At 43.8% G+C, this 26,360-nt stretch overlaps 1 non-coding gene across 1 annotated transcript; it reads right to left on the reverse strand.

The window, feature by feature from the left end:
- Positions 1-22,533: 22,533 nt before the first annotated feature.
- On the reverse strand, positions 22,534-22,608 carry Trnat-ugu (transfer RNA threonine (anticodon UGU)). The gene has a single exon. It is a non-coding gene; the product is annotated as a tRNA-Thr (tRNA).
- Positions 22,609-26,360: the final 3,752 nt, after the last annotated feature.

The following is a 26,360-nucleotide window of genomic DNA, read 5'->3' on the forward strand; positions in this document are numbered from 1 at the left end:
CGGATTGCGCGGTCCCTGCCGCCGGAGGTTCAAGTCCTCCCTCGAGCATGGGTGTGTGTGTTGTTCACAGCATAAGTTAGTTTCAGTAGTGTGTAAGTCTACGGACCGATGACCTCAGCAGTTTGATCCCTTAGGAATGCACACACATTTGAACATACTGACATTCAAGAAACGTAAAAAACAAACCATTAACTTGCACCGTCAATATCAAATGAAAAGTGACGCGCCATTGTGATCACAAAGGTTCGCACCATCAAGATCGAAGATGAAAGCCTTGGGAGTTAGCGTGTAGCACGTTGAGCTGAGTATCCACTATTAGAGAATGCATGTAGAATCATGTTGATGTAACAGGGTCATAAGAACTGATTGAACGTAATGGCATGCAACAGTCTGTCGTGGGGCTTATCGTGAAACTGGCACTCCTTTAAGGCGTAGCTACAGATAGTGCGATAATGTTTTATAGGCACATTAAAGGCAAACATTCGAAGGCTGAATTTGTCCATTGGTTCAGTGTGTGGTATGAATTCCAATGTCACACAATTTTCAGGAGGGATAGTTTGCTCTGCAGGAGTAATTTTTATACGCAGGCCAGGAATCAAGAAAAAGCAAGTTATTTTGACCAACTGCTGTCCAAAAGCGGTGCTCATAACATACTTATAGTTCTCTTAGGCCCATTTTCCCACTGTTGCGTGCTGTGACGTAAATATTCCCTACTGTCCTTGTAGGATCACACACAAGAGAAAGAATCGTATTGGTCAGAGCACCTCCAACTTCTCTGAGCACAATAAACAACAGTCAATTTATCATCCACATTAATAGTCAGCAGGATTGTATACTGATGCGTTAAGGCACTGAAGTTAGTTGATCTTGATACAACTCCCTTGGAACCCCTAACTTCCAGTGTTCCTTTCACATGCATTTCCTCTCCAAATCGCGACTGGTCGGAGTTGAAAACAAATTTCTTACTGAACGATGGCCTAAATTCGTTTATCTCATCTTCAAATTTTCGGACCTGTTTCGCAGTTTGCTGTGCTTCGTCAAGTAGACGCTATGTTTGAATTTTTTCATCTTACGTCTTCCAGTTCAGTAGTACTGTTTGAAGTTATGCAACCTTCCATTGCTTCCCCTGACGTCACTATAATCTATGTCACGCGCAATGTGATGTATACAATGTAGTAAGTCACTGTCACGCGTATTCTGTAAATTGTATCGAGTATCCTTGAAACGCACAAATACCACTTTCTGTAACAGATGCTCCTTGTCCTCCTCTGAATATGCGTGGTTTCTGTTATGTACTACATGGTCATATTGCTGCAAATTTATTCGAAATCTGTTCGTAATTGTTTTTATACTGTGCTGTAGATGATCTTCGATGTACGTAATTATGTTTAGTACCCGCTCCTTGTCCTTTACTACGTTTCACTGTAGTCAGGATTTGTAGCTCCCTACCCCACAAGGAAGATGAACTACATGGCTCGATACCTGTTTCAGGATCACTTTCACTTGTTAACCACGTTTCGTCATCATTGTACGCCTCACATACATTGTCCGCAGTCAACAGTATACGAACCACACTTTCCACTGACCTATCTTTCAGAAACTTTAATATATCACGTGACATTTCTTTCTCACTCTGCGAAACTCCTTGGATCTCTTTTTGACGAAATGTTAAATTCGGCAACTGTTGTTGCAGAGATAATGCAATGTTTTCTTTGTTTATCTTTAACGTTGCCCTGCCTTGTATAACACAACTAGCACTTAGCACTTTTGTGAGTTACTCGCCGAGTAAGCAGTTCAACTACGCTCAGTAGCCTTATGCTGTGCTCACCACTGGATACCTCCAGTCGCGTCCCTTGTTGCCATTAGTAGCCAGCATTGTAGTTGCTTGGGAGACCATATGCGGAGGGGGGGGGGGGGTCGAATGCCGTAAACATCATTGGCCTTTTGGGACCTCGACATCAAGGGGTTCCTTATTAGACTTTTTCTGTGATTGTGAATTACGAACAGTGGTCCTTCAGGCCATACAACTTACAGTTAGATTCACCATTATAGTCTTTCTCCATGAACGTCGAATATTTCGATTTAACAGCAATTAAAAGTATAAACCGATGTACTTTATTTAGGTTAATCCGAGTAGTCTTTTTTTGTTCAGTAGCTTAATTAACCACCACTTTAATGATTTTATGAGAAGCGTCTTTTAATTTTAATGTTAATAAAGCGTTTACGGTTATTTCTCCTCCTGGGAGATCGTTCGTGGGTACTGAGCGCTACGATCCCTTCAATAAGTGATTCTAATTCATGTAGTGCTGAGAGACACGTTGTGCTGTTGCCAAACGAACTTGATCCGTAATGCACACTGCAGTGACAATATGTGTAAACATGAATAAGAACCTACACTACTGGCCATTAAAATTGCTACACCAAGAAGAAATGCAGATGATAAACGGGTATTCATTGCACAAATACAGGGTGAGTCACCTAACATTACCGCTGGATATATTTCGTAAACCACATCAAATACTGACGAATCGATTCCACAGACCGAACGTGAGGAGAGGGGCTAGTGTAGTTGGTTAATACAAACCATAAAAAAATGCACGGAAGTATGTTTTTTAACACAAACCTACGTTTTTTAAATGGAACCCCGTTAGTTTTGTTAGCACATATGAAGATATAAACAAATACGTAATCAGTGCCGTTTGTTGCATTGTAAAATGTTAATTACATCCGGAGATATTGTACCCTAAAGTTGACGCTTGAGTACCACTCCTCCGCTGTTCGATCGTGTGTATCGGAGAGCACTGCAACATACATCGCGTTTCTACAGAATGATCTGCCAACGTTGCTCGTAAATGTCCCACTGGAAACGCGTCGACGTATGTGGTATCAGCATGATGGTGCACCTGCACTTTCCGCAATTAACACTAGGCTGACCCTTCACAGGATGTTCGACGGGCGTTTCATAGGACGTGGAGGACGCATAAATTGGCCAGCCCGTTCTCCTGATCTTACACCTCTGGACTTCTTTCTGTGGGGTACGTTAAAGGAGAATGTGTACCGTGATGTGCCTACAACCCCAGAGGATATGAAACAACGTAGTGTGGCAGCCTGCGGCGACATTACACAAGATGTACTGCGGCGTGTACGACATTCATTACGCCAGAGATTGCAGTTGTGTGCAGCAAATGATGGCCACCACATTGAACATCTATTGGCCTGACATGTCGGGACACACTCTATTCCACTCCGTAATTGAAAACGGAAACCACGTGTGTACGTGTACCTCACCCCTCATGGTAATGTACATGTGCGTCAGTGAAAAAGACCAATAAAAAGGTGTTAGCATGTGGACGTAATGTGCTGTTCCAGTCTCTTCTGTACCTAAGGTCCATCACCGTTCCCTTTGGATCCCTACGTAATTCGGTGCTCTCCGATACACACGATCGAACAGCGGAGCAGTGGTACTCAAGCGTCAACTTTAGGTTACAATATCTCCGGATGTAATTAACATTTTACAATGCAAAAAACGGCACTGATTACGTATTTGTTTATATGTTCAGATGTGCTAACAAAACTAACGTGGTTCCATTTAAAAAAACGTAGGTTTGTGTTAAAAAACATACTTCTGTGCATTTTTTTATGGTTTGTATTAAACAATTACACTAGCCCCTCTCCTCACGTTCGGTCTGTGGAGTCGGTTCGTCAGTATTTGATGTGGTTTACGAAATATATCCAGCGGTAACGTTAGGTGACTCACCCTGTATATTATACTTGAACTGACATGTCATTATATTTTCACGAAATTTGGGTGCATAGATCCTGAGAACTCAGTACCCACCACAACCACCTCTGGCCGTAACAACGGCCTTGATACGCCTGGGCATTGAGTCAAACAGAGCTTGGCCGGCCTGCGTGGCCGAGCGGTTCTAGGCGCTACAGTCTGGAACCGCCCAACCGCTACGGTCGCAGGTTCGAATCCTGCCTCGGGCATGGATGTGTGTGACGTCCTTAGGTTAGTTAGATTTAAGTAGTTCTAAGTTGTAGGGGACTGATGGCCTCAGCAGTTAAGCCCCATAGTGCTCAGAGCCATTTGAACTAAACAGAGCTGGGATGGTGTGTACAGGTACAGCTGCCCATGCAGCTTCAACGCGATACCACAGTTCATGATGAGTAGTGACTGGCGTATTGTGACGAGCCAGTTGCCCGGCCACCATTGACCAGACGTTCTCAATTGGTGATAGATCTGGAGAATGTGCTGGCTAGGGCCGCAGTCGAACATTTTCTGTATCCAGAAAGGCCCGTACAGGACCTGCAACATGCGGTCGTGCATTATCCTGCTGAAATGTATGGTTTCGCAGGGATCGAATAAAGGGTAGAGCCACGGGTCGTAACACATCTTAAATGTAACGTCCGCTGTTCCAAGTGCCGTCAATGCGAACAAGAGGTGACCGAGACGTGTAACCAATGGCACCCCATACCATCACACCGGATGATACGCCAGTATGGCGATGACGAATACACGCTTCCAATGCGAGTTCACCGCGATGTCGCCAAACACGGATGCAAAAATCGTGATTCTGTAAACAGAACTTGGATTCATCCGAAAAAAATGACGTTTTGCCATTCGTGCACCCAGATTCGTCGTTGATCGCCAGTCTGTGAAGCAGCGTCAAGGGTAACCGCAGCCTTGGTCTCCGAGCTGATAGTCCATGCTGCCGCAAACGTCGTCGAACTGTTCATGCATATGGTTGTCGTCTTGCAAACGTCCCCATCTGTTTACCCAGGGATCGAGACGTGGCTGCACGATCCGTTACAGCCATGCGAATAAGATGCCTGTCATCTCGACTGCTAGTGGTACGAGGCCGTTGGGATCCAGCACGGCGTTCCGTATTACCCTCCTGAACCAAGCGATTCCATATTCTGGTAACAGTCATTGGATCTCGACCAACGCGAGCAGCAATGTCGCGATACGATAAACCGCAATCGCGATAGGCTACAATCCGACCTTTATCTAAGTCGGAAACTTGATGGTACGCTTTTCTCCTCCTTACACGAGGCATCACAACAACGTTTCACCAGGCAACGATGGTCAACTGCTGTTTGTGTATGAGAAATCGGTTGGAAACTTCCTTCGTGCCAGCACGTTGTATGTGTCACCACCTTCGCCAAACTTGTGTGAATGCTCTGAAAAGCAAATCATTTGCATATCACAGCATCTTCTTCCTGTCGGTTAAATTTCGCGTCTGTAGCGCGTCATCTTCGTGGTGTAGCAATTTTAATGGCCAGTAGTGTAAATGTGTTTCGTTCGAGAAAGACGATAAAAACAAATCTTTCTGTTGATTATTTGACAGAAACTCATCTTTAAACCAACGTCCCTGCGGTTTGATGAAAAAATGTAAGCCAACGTCCCCGCGTTTTGATGAAAAAATGTGAGCCATTTGAAGATGACTGTATACTTCGAGCCCGGTATTGATTCTTTTTTAATAAAGTAAAAAAAAAATCAAATTGTGACTGGTTGCTTCTGTGTACTATCAACATTCGGTTCAACATAAAAAAGGACTTCAGAAAATTTAAATAAGTAAAATTATGTGGTGAAATAATGATCTTCTAGTCACCGTGATTGCCGATGTGGATACACCGGTTCCCGTGAGATCACCGCAGTTAAGCGCTGTCGGGCGTGGTCGGCACTTGGATGGGTGACCATCCTGGCCGCCATGCACTGTTGCCATTTTTCGGGGTGCACTCAGCCTCGTGATGCCAATTGAGGAGCTATTCGACCGAATCGTAGCGGCTTCGGTCAAGAATACCATCATAACGACCGGGAGAGCGGTGTGCTGACCTCACGCTCCGCCTATCCGCATCCTCCGCTGAGGATGACACGGCGGTCGGATGGTCCCGGTAGGCCACTCGTGACCTGAAGACGGAGTGCTTTTTTTTTACCGTACAACACGAGGAGTGTTTAAAATTTTTGTAACCGATTACGAAATTAGACTAAGTTAATGAACGCACTAACATGCAGTGATTTGCTGCCCAAAACAGGAACACCTCTTTAACTTACCGAGCACGATTCAGTACGACCGACCCACCGTGACCTCCGGGAATAAAAGGCCTCGCGGCAACTCTGCGCCTGCCCGAAATACGGTAGTTAGTCCCTTCTTCCACCATTACCAGTTAAAGAGGTAGAAAAGGATGTGTGTACAGCACATTTTTTGTAATTCTTAAACTATTTAGCAAATTCACGATATTGAAATAGCATATTAAGCGCGCTTTCGCGTTGACTTCAACCATGCTTAATGGATGTCTGCATATTCATTAGTTCGTGAGTTACGTGCATTTAATCAATACAACGCGCATGGCGTGAAATTATGTAAATGTTGTATAACTAAAAACTGCCCTTAAACGTATTGCTGTAGCATATATGATACATGAATTTCGTCCCTCTTTGACCATATTTCCGATGACAGACTTGGATTTCTTGGATGAATATTGACCAGCGTGTGAGATACATTTGACATATGCACGCTATTACATGTAATTAGTTAAGTCATTAGTACTGTTTATCTGCTCTCATTCCAGTTTGCGACCATGTACTGTATTTATGCTACTCTCTGTTGATACGCTCATTCGCCTCTTTAGACTGACTCTCTAACCATATTGAAAAAAACAAATACATATTCCACAATTTACAGTACAAACACTGCAGTTGATGCAGTCATGTCTTTATTTACGGATTACGCGATAGTTAAATGTTGTACAACGAAGTGGCAATCTCTCAATGCCTCCTATATTCAACGACGTGGCAATTTTCTTCGTGTTAAGTGTTCCACGCTTATCCGTATCTATTCATGGACGTGACATTTTCCGCTCCCAGCGGTGCTGTCACACAGCGCGAACCCTGCAGAGAATGGTGATTTCAAGCCTTACCGGCTCACGTCACTCGCCGCACAAATACGTTTCATGTTTTATAATTGACTATGTTTTACAAATAAACACACATGCCCCCTGATGTTTTCTCCAAATCTTTAGTTACAACTTTCATTAATTTACAATAACCTTCATCAGCGGAATTAAGTTACTAAACAAACTTGATGATACGACCATAAGAATATCACCGAATAAAATATTGTAGGAAGATGATGCAGACGTATGCTTTGACGTGCTGTGAGGTGCGTGACCGAAAAATTCAAGACTAGTCAGTGAAGGGCCGCCTAACGAATTTTAAATGTTTTCGAATATGAAAGCAAAGTTCGGACTCAAACCACGGTTTTCTAGTGGTGACTAACACGTTGTTCAGTACAGCCTTACAGTCTCTCTCTAATGGTTGTGCGCTGCTCAAGCATCTATCAGCCATTCCACGTGAAGAACACTGCATATCCTGCAGCTAACGTGTGTTCATTGGCAGAAATGGTTCCACTGGTGCGAGAAACGTGTCAATTGGACGTTTGATGAGTCGTCGAAGTTCTGTTGGCTTTAAGTGTACTGATCACTTGGAGATGAATGTACGTGTTTGTGCGTCGCATGGAGTCATCGCAGATGGCGTTCAACGTTGCTATTCTTCCTCAGCTTCTGAATAGAACAAGGTGTATGTACGTGTTAGAGACGAAGATCTTAGAGGAACACCTTGATATTTTCCGCTATTGTGATCTACACTCCTGGAAATTGAAATAAGAACACCGTGAATTCATTGTCCCAGGAAGGGGAAACTTTATTGACACATTCCTGGGGTCAGATACATCACATGATCACACTGACAGAACCACAGGCACATAGACACAGGCAACGGAGCATGCACAATGTCGGCACCAGTACAGTGTATATCCACCTTTCGCAGCAATGCAGGCTGCTATTCTCCCATGGAGACGATCGTAGAGATGCTGGATGTAGTCCTGTGGAACGGCTTGCCATGCCATTTCCACCTGGCGCCTCAGTTGGACCATCGTTCGTGCTGTACATGCAGACCGCGTGAGACGACGCTTCATCCAGTCCCAAACATGCTCAATGGGGGACAGATCCGGAGATCTTGCTGGCCAGTGTAGTTGACTTACACCTTCTAGAGCACGTTGGGTGGCACGGGATACATGCGGACGTACATTGTCCTGTTGGAACAGCAAGTTCCCTTGCCGGTCTAGGAATGGTGGAACGATGGGTTCGATGACGGTTTGGATGTACCGTGCACTATTCAGTGTCCCCTCGACGATCACCAGTGGTGTACGGCCAGTGTAGGAGATCGCTCCCCACACCATAATGCCGGGTGTTGGCCCTGTGTGCCTCGGTCGTATGCAGTCCTGATTGTGGCGCTCACCTGCACGGCGCCAAACACGCATACGACCATCATTGGCACCAAGGCAGAAGCGACTCTCATCGTTGAAGACGACACGTCTCCATTCGTCCCTCCATTCACGCCTGTCGCGACACCACTGGAGGCGGGCTGCACGATGTTGGGGCGTGAGCGGAAGACGGCCTAACGGTGTGCGGGACCGTAGCCCAGCTTCATGGAGACGGTTGCGAATGGTCCTCGCCGATACCCCAGGAGCAACAGTGTCCCTAATTTGCTGGGAAGTGGCGGTGCGGTCCCCTACGGCACTGCGTAGGATCCTACGGTCTTGGCGTGCATCCGTGCGTCGCTGCGGTCCGGTCCCAGGTCGACGGGCACGTCCACCTTCCGCCGACCACTGGCGACAACATCGATGTACTGTGGAGACCTCACGCCCCACGTGTTGAGCAATTCGGCGGTACGTCCACCCGGCCTCCCGCATGCCCACTATACGCCCTCGCTCAAAGTCCGTCAACTGCACATACGGTTCACGTCCACGCTGTCGCGGCATGCTACCAGTGTTAAAGACTGCGATGGAGCTCCGTATGCCACGGCAAACTGGCTGACACTGACGGCGGCGGTGCACAAATGCTGCGCAGCTAGCGCCATTCGACGGCCAACACCGCGGTTCCTGGTGTGTCCGCTGTGCCGTGCGTGTGATCATTGCTTGTACGGCTCTCTCGCAGTGTCCGGAGCAAGTATGGTGGGTCTGACACACCGGTGTCAATGTGTTCTTTTTTCCATTTCCAGGAGTGTATTTGTGGATTAGGTACATTAGAGTTATGAATCTCTTCGCAAACGACAGTGAAATCTTTCACGAACTAACACATGTACCCGTCGCGAATGTTCAGCGCGGTATTGACTTCCGGAAACATATCACTGTCTTGCAACTCCCTTGATTTCAGTGTTATGGAGAAATTCCTCCGTATCGACACTGAAGGATGCGGAAATTTGCTTTATGCGTTAAGTCGCGTCTGACATTTCACTATGACACTTGTGAAGGAGATTTTTTGTTGTGTAGTTAAAACGTATCAAATTTACAGTGTTTTGGTTACCCATATTTGCTTACAGAGCCGGATTACTTTATCTTTATATCACTTATTTTTGTTAATACTAAATGTAAAGAGCACATATTTGAATATTTGAGAATGTATTGCCATATGTAATCCGTTGTTGTGCTTTAATTTAATATTTATGAAAAATGTTGTGTGTTATATAAAGGGCCCGTTAGGACAAAATTTACACTGAAGCGCCAAAGAAACTGGTATAGGCATGCATATTCAAACACAGAGGTATGTAAACAGGCAGGATAAGGCGCTTCTGCCGTAAACTCCTATATAAGACAACAAGTGTCTGGCGCAGTTGTTAGATCGGTTACTGCTGCTATAATGGTAGGTTATCCAGATTTAAGTGAGTTTCTACGTGGTGTTATAGTCGGCGCACGAGCGATGGGACACAGCATCTCCGAGGTAGCGATCAAGTGGGGCTTTCCCCGTACGCCCATTTCACGAGTGTAGCGTGAATGTCAGGAATCCGGTAAAACATCAAATCTCCGACATCGCTGCGGTCGGAAAAAGATCCAGCAGGAACGGGACCAACGACGACTGAAAAGAATCGTTCAACATTATAGAAGCGCTACCCTTCCGCAAATTGCTGCAGATTTCAACGCTGAGCCATCAACAAGTGTCAGCGTGCGAACCATTCAACGAATCATCATCGATATGGGCTTTCGGAGCCAAAGGCTCACTCGTGTACCCGTCATGACTGCACGACACAAGGCCTTAAGCCTCGCTTTGGCCCGTCAACACCGACATTCGACTGTTGATGACTGGAAACATGCTGCCTGGTCAGACGAGTGTTGTTCCAAATTCTATAGAGCGGTGTACGGGTATGGAGACGACCTCATGAATCCATGGACCCTGCATGTCAGCAGGAGACTGTTCAAGCTGGTGGAGGTTCTGTAATGGTGTGTGGCGTGTGCAGTTGGAGTGATATGGGACCCCTGATGTGCCTAGATACAATTCCGACAGGTGACATGTACATAAGCATCCTGTCTGATCACCTGCATCCATTCATGTCCATTGTGCATTCTGACAGACTTGGAAAATTCCAGCAAGACACCCTACACGACCAGAAATGCTACAGAGTGGCTCCAGGAACACTCTTCTGAGTTTAAACACCTCTGCTGGCCACCAAACTCCCCAGGCATGACATTATTGAGCATATCTGGGATGCCTTGCAAAGTGCTGTTCAGAAGAGATCTCCACCATCTCGTACTCTTACGGATTTATGGAGAGCCCTGCAAGATTCATGGTGTCAATTCCCTCCAGCACTACTTCTCACATTAGTCGGGTCCATACTACGCCATGTTGCGGCACTTCTGCGTGCTCGCAGGGGCCCTACACGATATTAGGGAGGTGTACCAGTTTCTTTGGCTCTTCAGTGTATATTATTTGATTAAATGAATGAGTTGACAGTTGAGTGTCGAAATATTGTGAGAGACATGGAAGTGTAGTAATGAAGGACTGGTTTATGTGTTGAGGACAGAAGTAGCATTTTGAGGCAGGACTTGCACTGTGAAGTGTGGAGAAGACGTAGAAAGACGTACTGTTATGAAATGAAATTAGATTTAAGAGGTTTTTGGAGGAACGTAACGAAGAGTGTTGTCAGAGACAAACCAGTGGCCTTTTGGCGACCTTGTAACTGAACATTAATTATACGAAGTATTCAGTGACTGTGAAAGTGGTTCAAGGTAAGAAGAGGCGCATTTATTGGTGGAAAAAGAAGCGAAATTATAGTTTGGTGAAGATTTCAGGGCAACAGTCGAACAAAAGAAGAAGTCAAGACACGGCGTAATCCTAGAAGAGAACAGCTAGCAGAACTCTGACTTTAATCTGATTAGCAGAAGACGAATGAATTGTGCCTTACAGAGCTGGAAGGTACATGAGCTTAATGTTCAGCGAGGTGAAAGGCTTGTGTGGACTGTGAAATGGATACGCGTTGTAGCGCACTTAAGGACTGTGTTTATTAGAATCAGTGAGTGTTACACTGACCTTCGTCTACAGTAAACTGTTTAGAATCGTTTTAGCTAAATGTAAGGGCATATGACGCATATGCGTGAAAATTTCAATAAAGTGCACTTCGCCTGTCAAATCTATTGTGCGCGTGCATTGCTACTATAAACTGTTTGTGTTATACACACATACTACATCTAACTTCTACCCAGCCGTTTTCCCTGGAGAGACTGCATCATCTCTCGTCACTGAGTGGAGTTCTGGCATCACCATTTTAGTGGAAATAATTATTTGTGAATTTGCAAAACATGAAATGGAAGAAGATGCCATTTTGTCACAATGTTTATCCAGCAGTGTCGATACGGTCGGAGACCTAGCTTTCACCGCTAGCAACTGCCAGCCACAAGAGTCGCAGATTTACGTCCTGATTTATGTAAATCAATAACACGGAAACGGTTATACGTTAACACCCTACGATATTAATAGCAATACATCATGAAGTTTATTGACGTAATAAAATATTAGAAACAATTCACAGAAGTAGGAACGAAAAACCGAAAATTAAACTAGACTGGGATATCGAAACTGTAGAAAATAAATTCTGTTCATCGGTATTAAACCGAACTGACACTCTGAAGTGAGCAATAGTAACCTCTTATTCAGTTATTTGACGTACAATGACGATGTAAATACGAATAGTTACGATCGGATTACTTGTAGAAACTTAGCAGTTTGAAAGCTTCACAACGCATTAAGTATTTCAACTCCGTGTTAGGGAATTTCGCTTTGTAACATTGATGTTTCGTGGTTCCGCTTAAACTTTAATACGTACTCTGTCCAGTAATTAAAACATACCACGTTATTTACTTAAGTAATTATCGTTACTGTAATTTATCCTCCTACCTTTATTTTTGTTCTTTTAGGGTATGAGATGATGTCCGTAAATGTGTATGCATGTTGTCAGTGGAGGGATCTGAGACAGAGCAGTAACGGATTAGTTTTGCCCATAAGTGCGTTGGTTATCAACTGAACAGACGTAAGGAGAGTAATAACGAGTTTTGTGTGTGTGTGTCAGAGGAGAAATTTGAAAGCACTCGATATACGATTCATTGAGATATTCGTAAGAGGTATGTAAATTATATGTGAAATATGGAAGCTGGAGAGATCTGGAGAGATTGTCCCTAACCGTTCCTTCCACCGACCTATCGTCGTCTAAAGTTGTGTCCCCAGCGCAGAAGACAGCTCGTCGGTCGTGGGATCCTCTTCGGCGGACGCTGCTATGCTGTTAGCTTGAATCTTTGATTGTACTTTTTATGGGATGCCACTTGCCCAGTTTAGTTTCTGTATCTGTAAAGGGCAAGATCTGTAGTACTGACAATGATGATAGGCGACACTTCTCATTAATGTATCTGTTTTATTATTATTTAAATATTCGTACATTTTACACTGTCTTTTACAACACCCGACATAGCTCTCTTAATTATACGGTAACTCTTCTATCCAACTTTCGATATAGAGTACAACATGTCCGGCTCTGAAGAACGCCTACAACAGTGTTACGTGTCCGTCACTCCAGAACACCCAAACCAGAGTGACTAGCGCAGCCGAAGTACTTCGTCTCCCAGGCGCTCCAAAGCGACCCGAAGGTGTCCGAAGCACTTTGGTTGTAATATCGTTACTCTTATGTTTCTAAAACTAGTGAAATTTAATAAACAAAAATGATAGACTCGTAGGGTAACCATGAGAGACTGTCATACTGAAAACTGGGTTAAATGCAATGAAAAGTATATAAATAATTAATAAGAGAAGTCAGGCGCTTTGGCGCCTAGCACCCGAATGTGCCGACTAATTAGAAGCAAGTTCAGTACAATTGGCGGACTCTCCCACGGGACTGGTACATACTGTACCATCTGTCGCTTGTACCTCACCCCACTTTTGTACAATATGCTACTTCGCATGTATCAAGCTGCATCAAGGCGAGCTTCTAGCAAAATAAAAGACTGGCAGCCACAGCCAGGAATATCACAGGTAGAACGGAGTGGACCGCTGTTTTTTGTTTCTTTGTTTTTCTGTTGAATACGGTAATCTCAAAACTACTAGACGAAGTGGCATGGCGTTTTCACAGGTAACTTGAATATAGACTGGGGCAACATACAGGCTTTATTTCATCAAAATCAGACCACGAAAGAACATATCTTAAATTAAAATTGTAGGTGTCTGCTCAGCTTAGTAGTTCGGATGTTTACCTCAGTAATATGGTCATTAAGGCGTATTACGCCAAAGGTCCAATTGGTGCCGCTGTTGGTTATACCAAACAACCAATAGATGACGCCGTTAGTTTTTTTTTTTTTTTTTTTTTTTTTTTTACCTCGTGACAGAAGTATTTTCGAAAGTTAACGCTAGTGACAGAATTAAGTGCTGCAATCTTATCTTTACTAATACGAACTAGCATTGCATTTATTTGACTAGGGTGAACAGATTTAGTGATTTCACTTAATATATTAAAAACTTAAAGAAATTGCTTTACTTCTTTCTATATGTTTTATTTATGTTTGACTTCTTTGTTAGAAAGAACGATTTTATTGAGTTTTCTTTGTGATTTTGGTGCCTGCTTATTAAATTTTAATTTCGTTTCGCTTACAAATAAAAATGCCTAGAAAACGATCTAGTCCTTCTCACTATATCAGTACAGCCAAAAGACTGAGAACTATGCGATCTGCAGAATCCAGTGAAGGCCATAAGGTGAGACTTGCTGGGCGTGAGAACATCAGGCTTTAACATGCTATTTGGAAACGCCTTCCGTAAGCGAGTTGCGACGTAACTCTGATCGACAGCGTGATGCACCTTCTCACTCCTCACTACATATTTACAAACTAGTCGTCTGGCCGTAGATACTATCTATTATAAACTAATCGTCTGCCCATAGACACTAACTGCTACCTGTGCGTAGTTGGGGTGGGTTGCTAGTCGTGAATATTTTAGGAAATGTTAGTATAACATTCCGCTATAATATGCATTTAGTTTTTATTGGTTTCAGTGATACAGGTGGTCTTTATTTCGCTTGTTGGTGCACCATTTGCTAGGGGTTTATTTGGATTGTCATCTTTGTTTTTAAGATCAAGTTGTGAAGTTCCGCCTTAGTTTTCATAACTGAATTTTTCACCTGTGATTTTGATTTTGATTTGTTGGCTAATCCTACTACGCTGCACGTATTTACAAATTCTCCGTACATCAATATGGTGTATGGATTTTGTAATAGAAACGATGCTACTGATGATGCTCGTAGAGAATACAGTAGATGACTTCCTAATCTCAGAACACTGATGGACCATGAAGGATTACTTCTGCACCTACATAGTTCTCGGTATTAACAGCAATATTGTCTATTGCTTTATAGACTGTGAGGTGGGTACGCCTTCTCCTCCGATAATATCGTGGCATCCTCTGTGCGAGCGGTCTAATGCCGTTGGTTGAGCGGCTGCAGGAAGACTGACGCCTTCTTAACAAAATCATTACTTATACAGACGAAACTTTTGCATCCTTGAGCCCCCGGTTCTCGATGTACGTTTGGCGGTTCTCGGCTTACGCTAGCGATCGGAAATTTTCCAAGTCCACTGTGTGGGTGTTACCCCGTGCGCGTGCTGTAGTCTCTTTAGCAGCACGTGCACTCGCGTGCTTGTTTACATACTGTCCAGACAGTGATAAGCGGTTACGTAATCACTGAGGTCAAGGTCACAGAGTGTATCCCAGAGTGCCCCAGAGAGCTATAACATTAAGAAGAATCGCTTCTCGGCTTTTGACAATATCAATGTGTAATTTTTTTTGGTAAGGATAAAGGAAAGGAAATAATTTATTTAATTTTTATAATAATGGGGTAGGCAGTATGCAGCACACCTGGTTAGTAGACCCTGTTAGTTAAATGAAATCTCTGTAGGGCCGGGGATACCTAGGATTGCCGGGAAGCGTCAGCGAACATTTTGTTTCTAACAAGTTATTCCCCATGATGTGATCTATCATCCTTTGATTTTTGATACAAAGAATTTAAAATCCCCTGTCTATTTCTGTCTATTTTTCAAATACTTAAGTACAAAGAGTGTGATTTTCGCCAATTGGTCATGTCATTCATGTTGTGCAAGAACTGGGTGGGCACAAATACTCTACGAGAACTGAAGTAGAAATCGGAAACGTTATGTGCACACTCAAAACGTGGTGTAATATCAAACATTTCATATGTTGTCATGGTTAACAGAACAGAAAATTCTTTTGATTCGAACTAACAATATAAATTACTTAGATAGGATAATCTTGAGAACGCGTCTGGATTAAACAAATTATGTCCTTTACACACATTCATTTGCATGGTTTTTGCTACACCGAATCACCCTCCCCACTACTCCTTCCCATTCGCACAAGACCCCACCCCCTCCCCGCCAATCCGTCTTCCACTTACACGTACATCTGAATACTGAGCAGGCCTATTTCGTGAGCAATTATTAAACTAATCCCCACAGAGACCATTTTTGAACACTTTAGGGTGTCTTATGTTTAGAGAAATGTACAAGATATTACAGATTGTTCACAGTAGTATGCACAAAAATTCAAAGAGTCAAGCCACAACTCTGTTTCGTACGTGCACCATTTCGACTGCTTTCCTACGTAATCCACAATCATCATCATTTTCTCGCAATAGTTCACAATTTGCTACAAAGGACAGAACATACTAGAGCAATTTGTAGTCCAGTGTAATATGAGACGGCAGGGTGTTCATAAACGAGTACTCTGTCGTAAAAAATGGGGTACATTTTGAGATATAGAGCAAAAGAGGTAATATTTACGACTGTGTTTGCCTGGAAAGTGGCATGCCATATTACAAAAATATAGCTGCTGCGGTTTTATCAATGTTGCGAACGTTAAGTACGCCATGTGGGTAACAGCAAATGTCCATTACCCTGAGCAGTTTCGTTTAGAGTAGCAAGCTCTTCAAATTTAGTCGGTTGTAACGTGGGTGTTGGATGAATAATGAAAGATCTTTGCAAGTTGGAGATAGTAGTTTTATAAGTTCATGACATGTCAAAAAAGTTTGCTCCATTGTCTTGTATTGTTGGGTGTAACTGAGAACAGCACCAAGTTATTTACCACAACTTTAAAATAATAGAAAAGATATTTTACGTATTTTAAGCATATGGGGCTCCCTGAATGTAATTAAATAATTATACAAGTTTACATTTTTAATATATTTTTATTCTTAAGTAGATGTGGCTCGATGACTGTAGTAAAGTGCCAGATTAGAGATCCAGAGGTCTGTTGTAGGAATCGCAGTCAGTAGTGGTATTTTATCTGTCACTTATTATTACTTCCGCCTCTGGTAATGTTTGTTAATGTGGAAAATTTGCAGTTGCAACGAGGTTTGGAGTCCACGTAAGACTGTAGGTTCCCTGTGAATGGCTGGCAAATTCAGTTCAAAGATCAGAGGAGAGAAAGGAAATACCTTCCAACAGTTCTGTACCTGTAGGAGCGCTTTGGTGTTCAAAATAACACTCATATTGATACTAGGTTTACATTGTTTATTTAAAAATAATGAATGCTGCTCTTAAGTTCGACAAGTGCCTGAATCTTACTTTATTTTTATATAATTAAATGTAAACATTTTATAAAATTCAACCTACAAAGCCTGCGGAAAAGTATTGACCTTTCATGGTCAAGCTCACAAAATAAAGGACGGGCCGTCCGGCAGCACACAGTTCTCATGCAACCTTCCGCATAATTATATGCCACCTGGTGACAAAATACGCAACTGGCTGACTGAGAGCAACAGTGCCATTTAAAATGCATTAATGCTCATAGCGCTCGTAAAATTAGTGCTTGAGAGCATCATTGTCAACTGAATGGATAAAAGTAATACTGACTGAAGCAGCATCATCATCTAGATAGGGATGTGAGGTCAGGAAGTTGTGTCATCCACTTTTGTAGCCGGTGGGGAAGGGCAATGACCTTGTGACATCAGTCACAGCCCCACGTTACAACAGGTCAAAGGTCAAAAGAGAAACCTCTTCGCTGTCCTGCTGGCTATGAATAAGTGATTGGTGTTACTCACAGGTAATTGCCGATTCTGATTGCCACACATTTCTCTGGAGGAAAAGTAGTAGTACAGAAACCCGGAAACAGATTAATTGGGTGTTCTGGGAGTATGCGAATATGCAACTTCCTGCGTTAATTAGTGGGAAGAGGAATACCTAATATACAGGGATGATGTACAACAGGCACGTACTAGTATTTTCAGAGGTGCAGTTGGCCCAGATGTAGTCTTCATAAGTGATACAACCTATCCAAATCGGCCTGCTGTCTAAATTTCTGACATACAGCTTGCTGACTCGGGTTTGACCTCTTCAGATTTGAAAACTCTGGCGTAGATCTGAGAAGAACTAGAAAAATGAACTGAAGCCCGTCATCTGTCAGAAAGGACTGTTCTTTCGGTGGAATGGGACACACTCGTAAATTACTCACGGACAGCCTATCACATTGATGCCAGCTAGAAACAACCATATCCTCTAATTGAATTTTTTATAGCTCGGTTGTAAACCATTTGTTTTGTAATTCGAAAGACTACCCAAACAATCGAACAGTAATCTTGATTGTGTTTAACTTGTTTACCCCAGGGTATTACTTTCGAATGACGTCTGACCCACAGATACGGGCCGGTGTTTCTACACCTAATCGCAAATCCCAAAACGCATTATTATGGTTTTATGTTCAAATGTGTGTGAGTTCCTAAAGGACCAAACTGCTGAGGTCATCGGTCCCTAGACTTACATACTACTTAAACTAACTTATGCTAAGAACAACATACGCACCCATGCCCGAGGGAGGACTCGAACCTCCGGCGGGAGGGGCCGCGCAATCCGTGACATGGCGCCTCAAACCGCGCGGCTATTATGGTTTTAGGCGCATATATAATACTGCACTGTACAGTATACATTATTATGGATACAGATATGTATACATATAATACAACACTGTACAGTATTCAGTATTATAGCATAACGTGCACATGTGTCTTATTGATATATGTTCGATGCCATGATGTCAACGTGCATAGAGATTCCTTGTCGTTATTAAGCCGTGATAGACGTGCCATTTTTGTGATGATATGATGCGGTTTTATGGAATCAGTTGCATCTACAGTATTGCATAATGACACCATTAAACCGACCGTATAACGTTAAATATTATGCATCCGTAATGCAATGCTGCGACTCAGTACGTAGAAGGCAGGCAAACTCAAATACATAAAGAACGAGTAAATATATCGAGATGCGTTTTTCGCTAAGTTATAGCGGAAAGTTTAGCGAATTTTCTGACGTACACATGCAATTTTTAACGTTTGTAATTGTCACATTATGACACAGTTGTTTTTTACTTTTAATAGAAATACATTATTTTTGTGAGGCTCTGGAGAAAGCCTTCCAAGAGGACGTCAACGAAATAATACGTGTATAGCTTGGTAACAGATCCACAAACCACGGTCCAACTGCCAGGACAGAAGGTCCCAAAAAATTTTGCTCTGCAATACCAAAAGTAGAAGCTATCGTTTATGTGTTGAGTTGTGCGCTTGAAGCCCATCAGTCTGTGATTTGCTAGCGTATCGATCAGACGGCTTGCTTGTGAAGTTATTCTGACTGTCACATGCATACGACAATTGAAAATTGGATATGTTTTTCGGTTATGGCGAGTGTCACCAAACTGTTAGAGGAGTGGAGCGGTTGTATGCTGAAAGGTATCAACGTCATACCAAACCCTCATGATCTGCCTTTGCAAACATTGTACAAAAAATCTCTGTAAATTAGAAGCGTGAAGAATTAAATACGCCAACGAAAAGAGAGCAACTAGTGCGAGAAATACAAATAACATTTTGGGTGGGGTAATACACAATCGACATTTCATTACCAGGCAGCTTGAACGTGTAAGTGGAATCAACCAAAACAGTTCTGCGAATACTTCATGACAAAGCATTTCGTCCATGGCACATTGCGCTCCATCAACAGCTTCATGGCAATGACTTTTAAAACTGAATATAATCCTGCGAATTGTTTGTACTAAAATTAGAAACTGATATCCGGCATTTCTATGTAGTGTTTTGTTTACGTATAAGGCATCGCTTATAAACCAAGGGAAAATCACTATTCTTTTAGGGGGTCGTCTACGGATACGTCGGCGCCTATCTTACCAACACAAACAGAAACGAGACTCATCGATGGACGCCACAGAATGCCATTTAATGTCTGTTAACTTTGGTTGCACACTAAGCATATCTATGTTTTCTGTGGCATAGTAACAGGTATAAACGACGCATGGGAACTAAAGATTTCAACTCGGCCTCCAGTAATCTGTTCCTGACAGTTAATGGGGACATTTTGCCTGTAACCTCCTTCCAGATGTCAGCTGCTGTTATCCGTCTACTCGTGAAAGACGGTCGAACAATCGCAATATCTTATGGTGTAGTCTATCTGGAAGGAACCGTGTTTACCCTTCTTGCTACACTGTTATTCTCAGTACCTCTTATGACAGTAGTTCTGCAGTCATTGCACTATAGCCATTTCTCTGTACGATCATTCGATGTGATCTCCCATGTCCCTTACGGCAATGATTCAATGTTTCTCAAAGTCCCTAAGATGGCGATAAGGTGTACTTGCGCTCTTTTTCGGCATATTATACTGCGATCTTCATCTGCAACGATAGAGTAACATTGACACAGAGTCATTATAAAATAACAACAGTCTTTATCTGTAGGAATGACTCACTTCTGTCCTATTCCCGTCAAGGTTATACACTTATTACTGCTCTGGAGAAATACAAAAGTTTTAAGTGCTAGGGACACCTACTTCGAGGGGTGTTCAGCAAGTAATGCAACACATTTGTTGTCCTGAAAGCAGGTTAGTTTTATTCAGGATTCCAATACACCGTATTATTCTTCACTCGTTTGGCTATAAAACGCTATTTTTCAACATAATCTCCATCCGTTGCCACAGCCTTACACTACTTTAGTGGCAGAGCCTGTACCCCCATCTGGTACCGCTGTACCGATCTACGTCAGAGCGAACGTCTTGCTGCATCAATAACCTCTCCAACATCCACGTAATGCTTCCCGTGGAGTGGATCCTTCATTGGGCCAAACAGATGGAAGTCGGAAGGTGAGAGAGCCCGGCTGTAGGGTGGATGAGGAGGAACACTCCAATGAAGTTTTGTGAGCTTCTCTCGGGTGCGCAAACGTTTATGAGGTCATGCGTTGTCAAGGAAGAGGACACATTCGTTTAAATTTTTGTGACGACAAAATACTCACGTCGTTGATTGTGATCCGTCGTTCACCTCTAATGTGAGTGTCCACACGCTCCAACATTGTAAGGGTGTGGAATGCCGGCACGTGGGAGATCGGAAAGATTTGCGCGATCTTGTTGCGATGATGACAGACCCCGCACCTGGTGACTCACCGTGCATTTGTTCACTGCCAGGACTCCTATGAATATCTGTGATGCCCGGGTTCACGGGTTCGATTCCCGGCGGGGTCAGGGATTTTCTCTGCCTCGTGATGACTGGGTGTTGTGTGCTGTCCTTAGGTTATTTAGGTTTAAGTAGTTCTAGGTTCTAGGTGACTGATGACCATAGATGTTAAGTCCCATAGTGCTCAGAGCCATTTGAACCAATATCTGTGATGGTCTTGTTTTCCGCTAAAAGAAACTCAATGACGCACCTCCGTTACAGACACTACGTATAGCGCTGCTACCTATCCGAACTTCATGAGACCTTAGGAACTGATGCGGGAATATTCAACGATGTACCACAACAAATTCAGTATTTTTTTCAGTCGAAATGGGCAGAGAAAAAATGTGTTGCATTACTTACTGAACACACCTCGTGTTTATATGGATGGTAAGATTCACTGCATTTAATAGAACACTGAGGACTTTGTCATTCATATTTCAAGAAATCTCCATCTAAAAAGTTCCAAAACTACATTTTCTCCAACACAATACAGTTTTTTGTAAGTCAGTTAAACATACACGTGGCTTGAAGACTCAGTTTGTACGACAGACCTTTTGCTACACTTTATCCTAGGTAAGATGGTAGGTTGATTTCCGAACTGATTGATTTTGTAGCATCTCAAGATATCCCCTCTGCCCTGTGCAGCCGACATAGTAACACATACGCTGATGAACCAGAACGTTTTAACTCATTCAATGCGAGGAGAGCGCCGGCACGTCCCTCCAGTCCCTAGCCGGCGGCGGAGGGCGTACCGGCTCGCTCTCCCTATCCCTCCCCTCTCCGCGCCCTACTCTTCACACTGACTTAAGAGCGCGCCCGAATCCTCGCCATCCTTGAGCGGAATTTTCACCCGCGTTGCGAGCTTGCTTAGTAGGAGTTTGTTTGACTCTTCATCGGAAGTATGTAGTCCATTTCATATGTACAAAATTTCTGAATTCAAAATTAGCGGTGAGGCAGTTTTACGTACATGTTTTTTAGAAGCTGAAATTATTATTTTGATTGAAAAAAGCAGTTCATATTTCAGAAACTATAATTTAATTGAGTCATAATCAAACCTAAATAAATATATATATCCCACATTTTTAAACACTCACATATAAAATATTAAAGTGTCATATCTTTATGATAATACTGAAAACAAGTGGGTATGCATAATGCTGGAATATCTGTGCAGATAGGGTAATAATAAGAAGTTACCTACCATTTATTAATGTATACACATACTCAGCACCTCTTCCTAATTTTTTCTTCAACCTTCCCAAATTCTGTGGGGAATGATCAAAGAGTTCTTTGATCCCAGTTCTTTTTAATGGCCGACCCATTGTCGGCATCTGTGTAACAGATTCCAAGGAAGCACAGCAGGATGTATTCCATAGCATAACGCTGCCACCAGCGGCTTACATATATGATGAGGTGCATATTTCGAGCAGCTATATGTTCAGCAACGTGCGCTTGAAGTGTGTGCTCTGAAACACTTGTGCACCCACGAGCATTGTACTCTGTCATCAGATCTGCCACAGATCACGCCTATAGTACTTTAAGGAACGGATGAGCATCAGATCTCTACGTTTTGCCGTAAGGAGTAGACCGCCAACGCCCTGTCGCCTACTTTTGGTTTCAGCATCCGTCAACCATTTTCAATAGACTTATATGGATATGGTGTCCGTGTGCCCCGACCGGGACTCGAACCCGGGACCTCCTGCTTACATGGCAAACGCTCTATCCATCTGAGCCACCGAGAGCACTATCTCGCGCACGCCTCCCGCAAGAACCACATTCTCATCTTATATGTCCACACACTACATTCGTAGTGTCCCACCCCAACACACTCATTACTCGTGGATAACATTCTTACCAAGTCCATTAAGAGTTCGGGTAATATGTGTGTATCCGCACAGAAAAGGAAGGTCATGCCCGGTATTACCAGAACTATATACTTATATGGATATCGTGTATGTTCTTTCGGACATGTCCGAAAGAACACACACCATAGATAGAGCGTCTGCCATGTAAACAGGAGGTCCCGGTTTCGAGTCCATATCGGGGCACATATTTTCACCTGTCCCCGTTGATATATATCAACGCCCATCAGCAGCTGAAGGTATAAATATATAATTCTAATTACTTTCCATAGACGCTGAGGACAGTAACTCACTGACAGCCGACCACCATCACCGACTCCGACACGCTCGTTCGAAGCCGCCGGGCCATGACAATCTGCCGTTTGTCAAAGTCGCTTATGTCAATGGACTTCCCGACTTGGACCCCGTATTGTCGCTAGAATAATTCCCCATTCGTGTCTGTTCCACTTATACATTCCTTACAGCGACACGTGCCCTCAACGCCCCCAAGCGGCATTCAGTCGCAGTGTGCAGTGATCGTAGGCAATTTCCCAGATTGCGCATACAGTCATTTGAATCTGTATGCTTTAGCTGCAGAATTTTTTGATCTTTTGTGCGGCAGTACGTTCCATTTCCCTTACATTCTAGTGCTCGTAAAGATATAATCACTAAAAGCACTAATAACATTCCACACTGTTTTAGCTCTGTGCACTCTGAAGTTATATAATTTACCCAGTATAGGTCCCACGCTGGTTGTGTACCGGGAAAATACAAGTTGCGAGCAGGTTTTCTAAATCAGTACCTGTGGAGAACAAGATGAATAAATCAAGGCAGGTACAGCAGTAGTACACTAGGCATGTGGTAAATGTCGAAATGTGACCATGGCGTCCTTATTACCAAATGCGTCGAAGCAGGAGCAACGTGTTGTTTTTCTTTTCTTGGCGCCCAAGGTACAAAAACCACTAGGCATCCAACAGAGAATGAAGAATATGTATGGGGCAGCATGTCTGTCGAACTCCACCGTTGTGGAATGGTGTCTCAAGGTCGGCTAAATATGTTAACACTTACGGGGATTACTTTTGAAATAATAAACAGTTTACTAACCTTTTTCCATCTGTCTCGTTTTGATTTGACTGCTCCTTACGTTATTCACTATCTAAGAAATTATGCGTCACCATTAAATTGGATCATTCTTGGAGAGCAGGTCAAGATATACTGACCTTCTAACAACGTATCGAATGTTCAGATAACCACCGTGAAACATCCTCGATATCCGTCGATATTTTTTCAACTGAATATCCCCTGCAGTTGTGGCACATCAGACACCGGTCAGACGATGATAATTATAGAGGAACGTTGTACGGAGCATTAGCATCATACAGACTTAAAACTGTCGGGCTAATCTAGATATTACCTTCGTATTGGTCATGAAATACAGCAGCGTAGAACCACCTTTGCAAGTATTCTGGCTGTCTTCCGTGCCATCGATGCCACCCACACTTTCAGTTACTGGGGATAGCGTTACTGTGGAAGCTGTGGAGATTAAATTAACAAGTAACATCGTGAACAGAAACAGCGATTCTTCTTCCAACTTCTGCTTGGTATGCTGCTGCCTCCATGGATAAACAGAAGGGCGACAAAGTTAATGCTCCGTGCTCATTTATTGTTCAAATGGTTGAAATGGCTCTGAGCACTATGGGACTTAACTGCTGAGGTCATAAGTCCCCTAGAACTTAGAACTACTTAAACCTAACCAACCCTAAGGACATCACATACATCCATGCCCGAGGCAGGATTCGAACGTGCTACCGTAGCGGTCGCGCGGTTCCAGACTGTAGCGCATAGAACCTCACGGCCACACCGGCCGGCCTCATTTATTGTTGGTTAGAGTTTCACTGTCAACAACATCTGCTCTTGGTCGTCTCTGATTAAGTTATAGGGCTAATTTCTTACTGTGTTCATTGTCTTTCTGCATACTCTATCCTTCGTTTTCCGAGCTGGAGCAGCCCTAACCGCTGGCCGATTTCTCGCAGCATTTATGTATTGAAAATGATGGAGTCTTTGCTTTGTGGCGCGCTCCTATTATTGGGCTCTATTCTGGAAGCACAGTAGTGCCACATTTGCAGAAACCATAGGTAGCCAGTGAGCGCACGGTGTCAGCGTGCCAGTTACAACAACAACATCAACACTGTTTACGCAATGCGACATAGACCAGGTATGACACCAATCCTGCAAGTACAGCAGGATGGGTCACCTGGTTTCTTCACTGAAAGGCTGCAGAAAAGCCGTCAGCAACGTGACTGTTACAGGTACTTCGGACAACAAGTGAACCGCTCTCCCACATAAATAACCATAATCTTAAGCAGAGGGATTCACATCTCAGAGTCCTACCACAAGGAAAGGGCTATGCCAGACACCACCGCACCGTGGGTCAGCAAGCAGCCACCTCAGTCCCAGTCACCTGCCACCACCGCTCCATCTTCTAGCATCAGGCCTTCCTTCCTGGACTTGGTGCTTGTACAATGGTGGTCCACTTCCAAGCTCACTCCGACAGCAGCCCGACTCCTGCCTGGGGACAGTGGGTCGTGACCAGAGCGGTTCTGCCGCTCACTCTTCTGTGCTGTAGTGGATGCCCAGGCGACTCAAGCCAACATTTGGAGGGGGAAAGGAGGATTTCCCACCGGGATTCTGGCCTCCTCTGCAAGTGTTCTGGTCCACGCCACTGTCACCATCAGCAACATGCAGCTGCAGCCTGCCTAAATGGATCTCGCACTGCTAGCTGGCCAGAAGGCGTCAGCAGTCACGGGTTACCGGCTTGGCGTTAGCCAACACAACGCAGCGTACACAAACGTCACCACATTCCAAGAGGGGTGTGGCTCCCACACTGTGGCATATGAGTGTAGCCGCGTGTGTTACACTGTCTAGTCACATGAATGTGACCACCGCTCAAAAGCCTGAATAACCTACGTTTGCAGTGTGGACTGCTGCGAGACGTACAGGAAGAGAATCAGTGTGGTTTTGGAAGACACGCAATGATGTGGAGACTTGTCGACTTCAGTGCCATGGCCGACTGCACTAAGTTTCTCAGTTGAGGATCCATGGCACTTACAGTGGCCAGCCTAGTACGATTAACTCATCCAGGTACTCTTTGAAACAAGCGTGTACACTGCAAGTGGTGTGACAGATTGCATTGTCCTCCTGGTAGATGCCATAGTGACAACGGAAAACAAACTGCACACAGGGGCGGGCACGGTCTCCAAGGATAGTTGCATACTTCTGTTGATCCATTGTGCCTTACAGAATGACGTCTACGAGGGACTACCAGGAAAACACTCCCCAGACCGTAATGCTCTCTCCTCCAGCCTGGACCCTTCCTGCAATTTTTGCAGAAAGTCAGCATTCAGATGTTTTACGTCGTACACGCAGACGGCCATCTGTCCGATGGAGCATGAAACCCGTTGCCATTCAGTGGACGTCCAGGTGCGGTATTGGTGTGCAAATACCAGCCTTTGTCGCAGATAAAAGGCTGTCAGCATGGGTGCTTGAGCCAAGGGCCTGCTGCAGAGGTCCTTGAAGAGACACTGTTAGTAGCCCCTTGATTCTCGGGGTGGCTGTTTGCTCAAGAATTGCACGTCTATTCGGCCGTACACTTCT

This window comes from Schistocerca nitens, chromosome 3, assembly GCF_023898315.1.
Source record: "Schistocerca nitens isolate TAMUIC-IGC-003100 chromosome 3, iqSchNite1.1, whole genome shotgun sequence".
Classification (NCBI taxonomy): Eukaryota; Metazoa; Arthropoda; class Insecta; order Orthoptera; family Acrididae; genus Schistocerca; species Schistocerca nitens.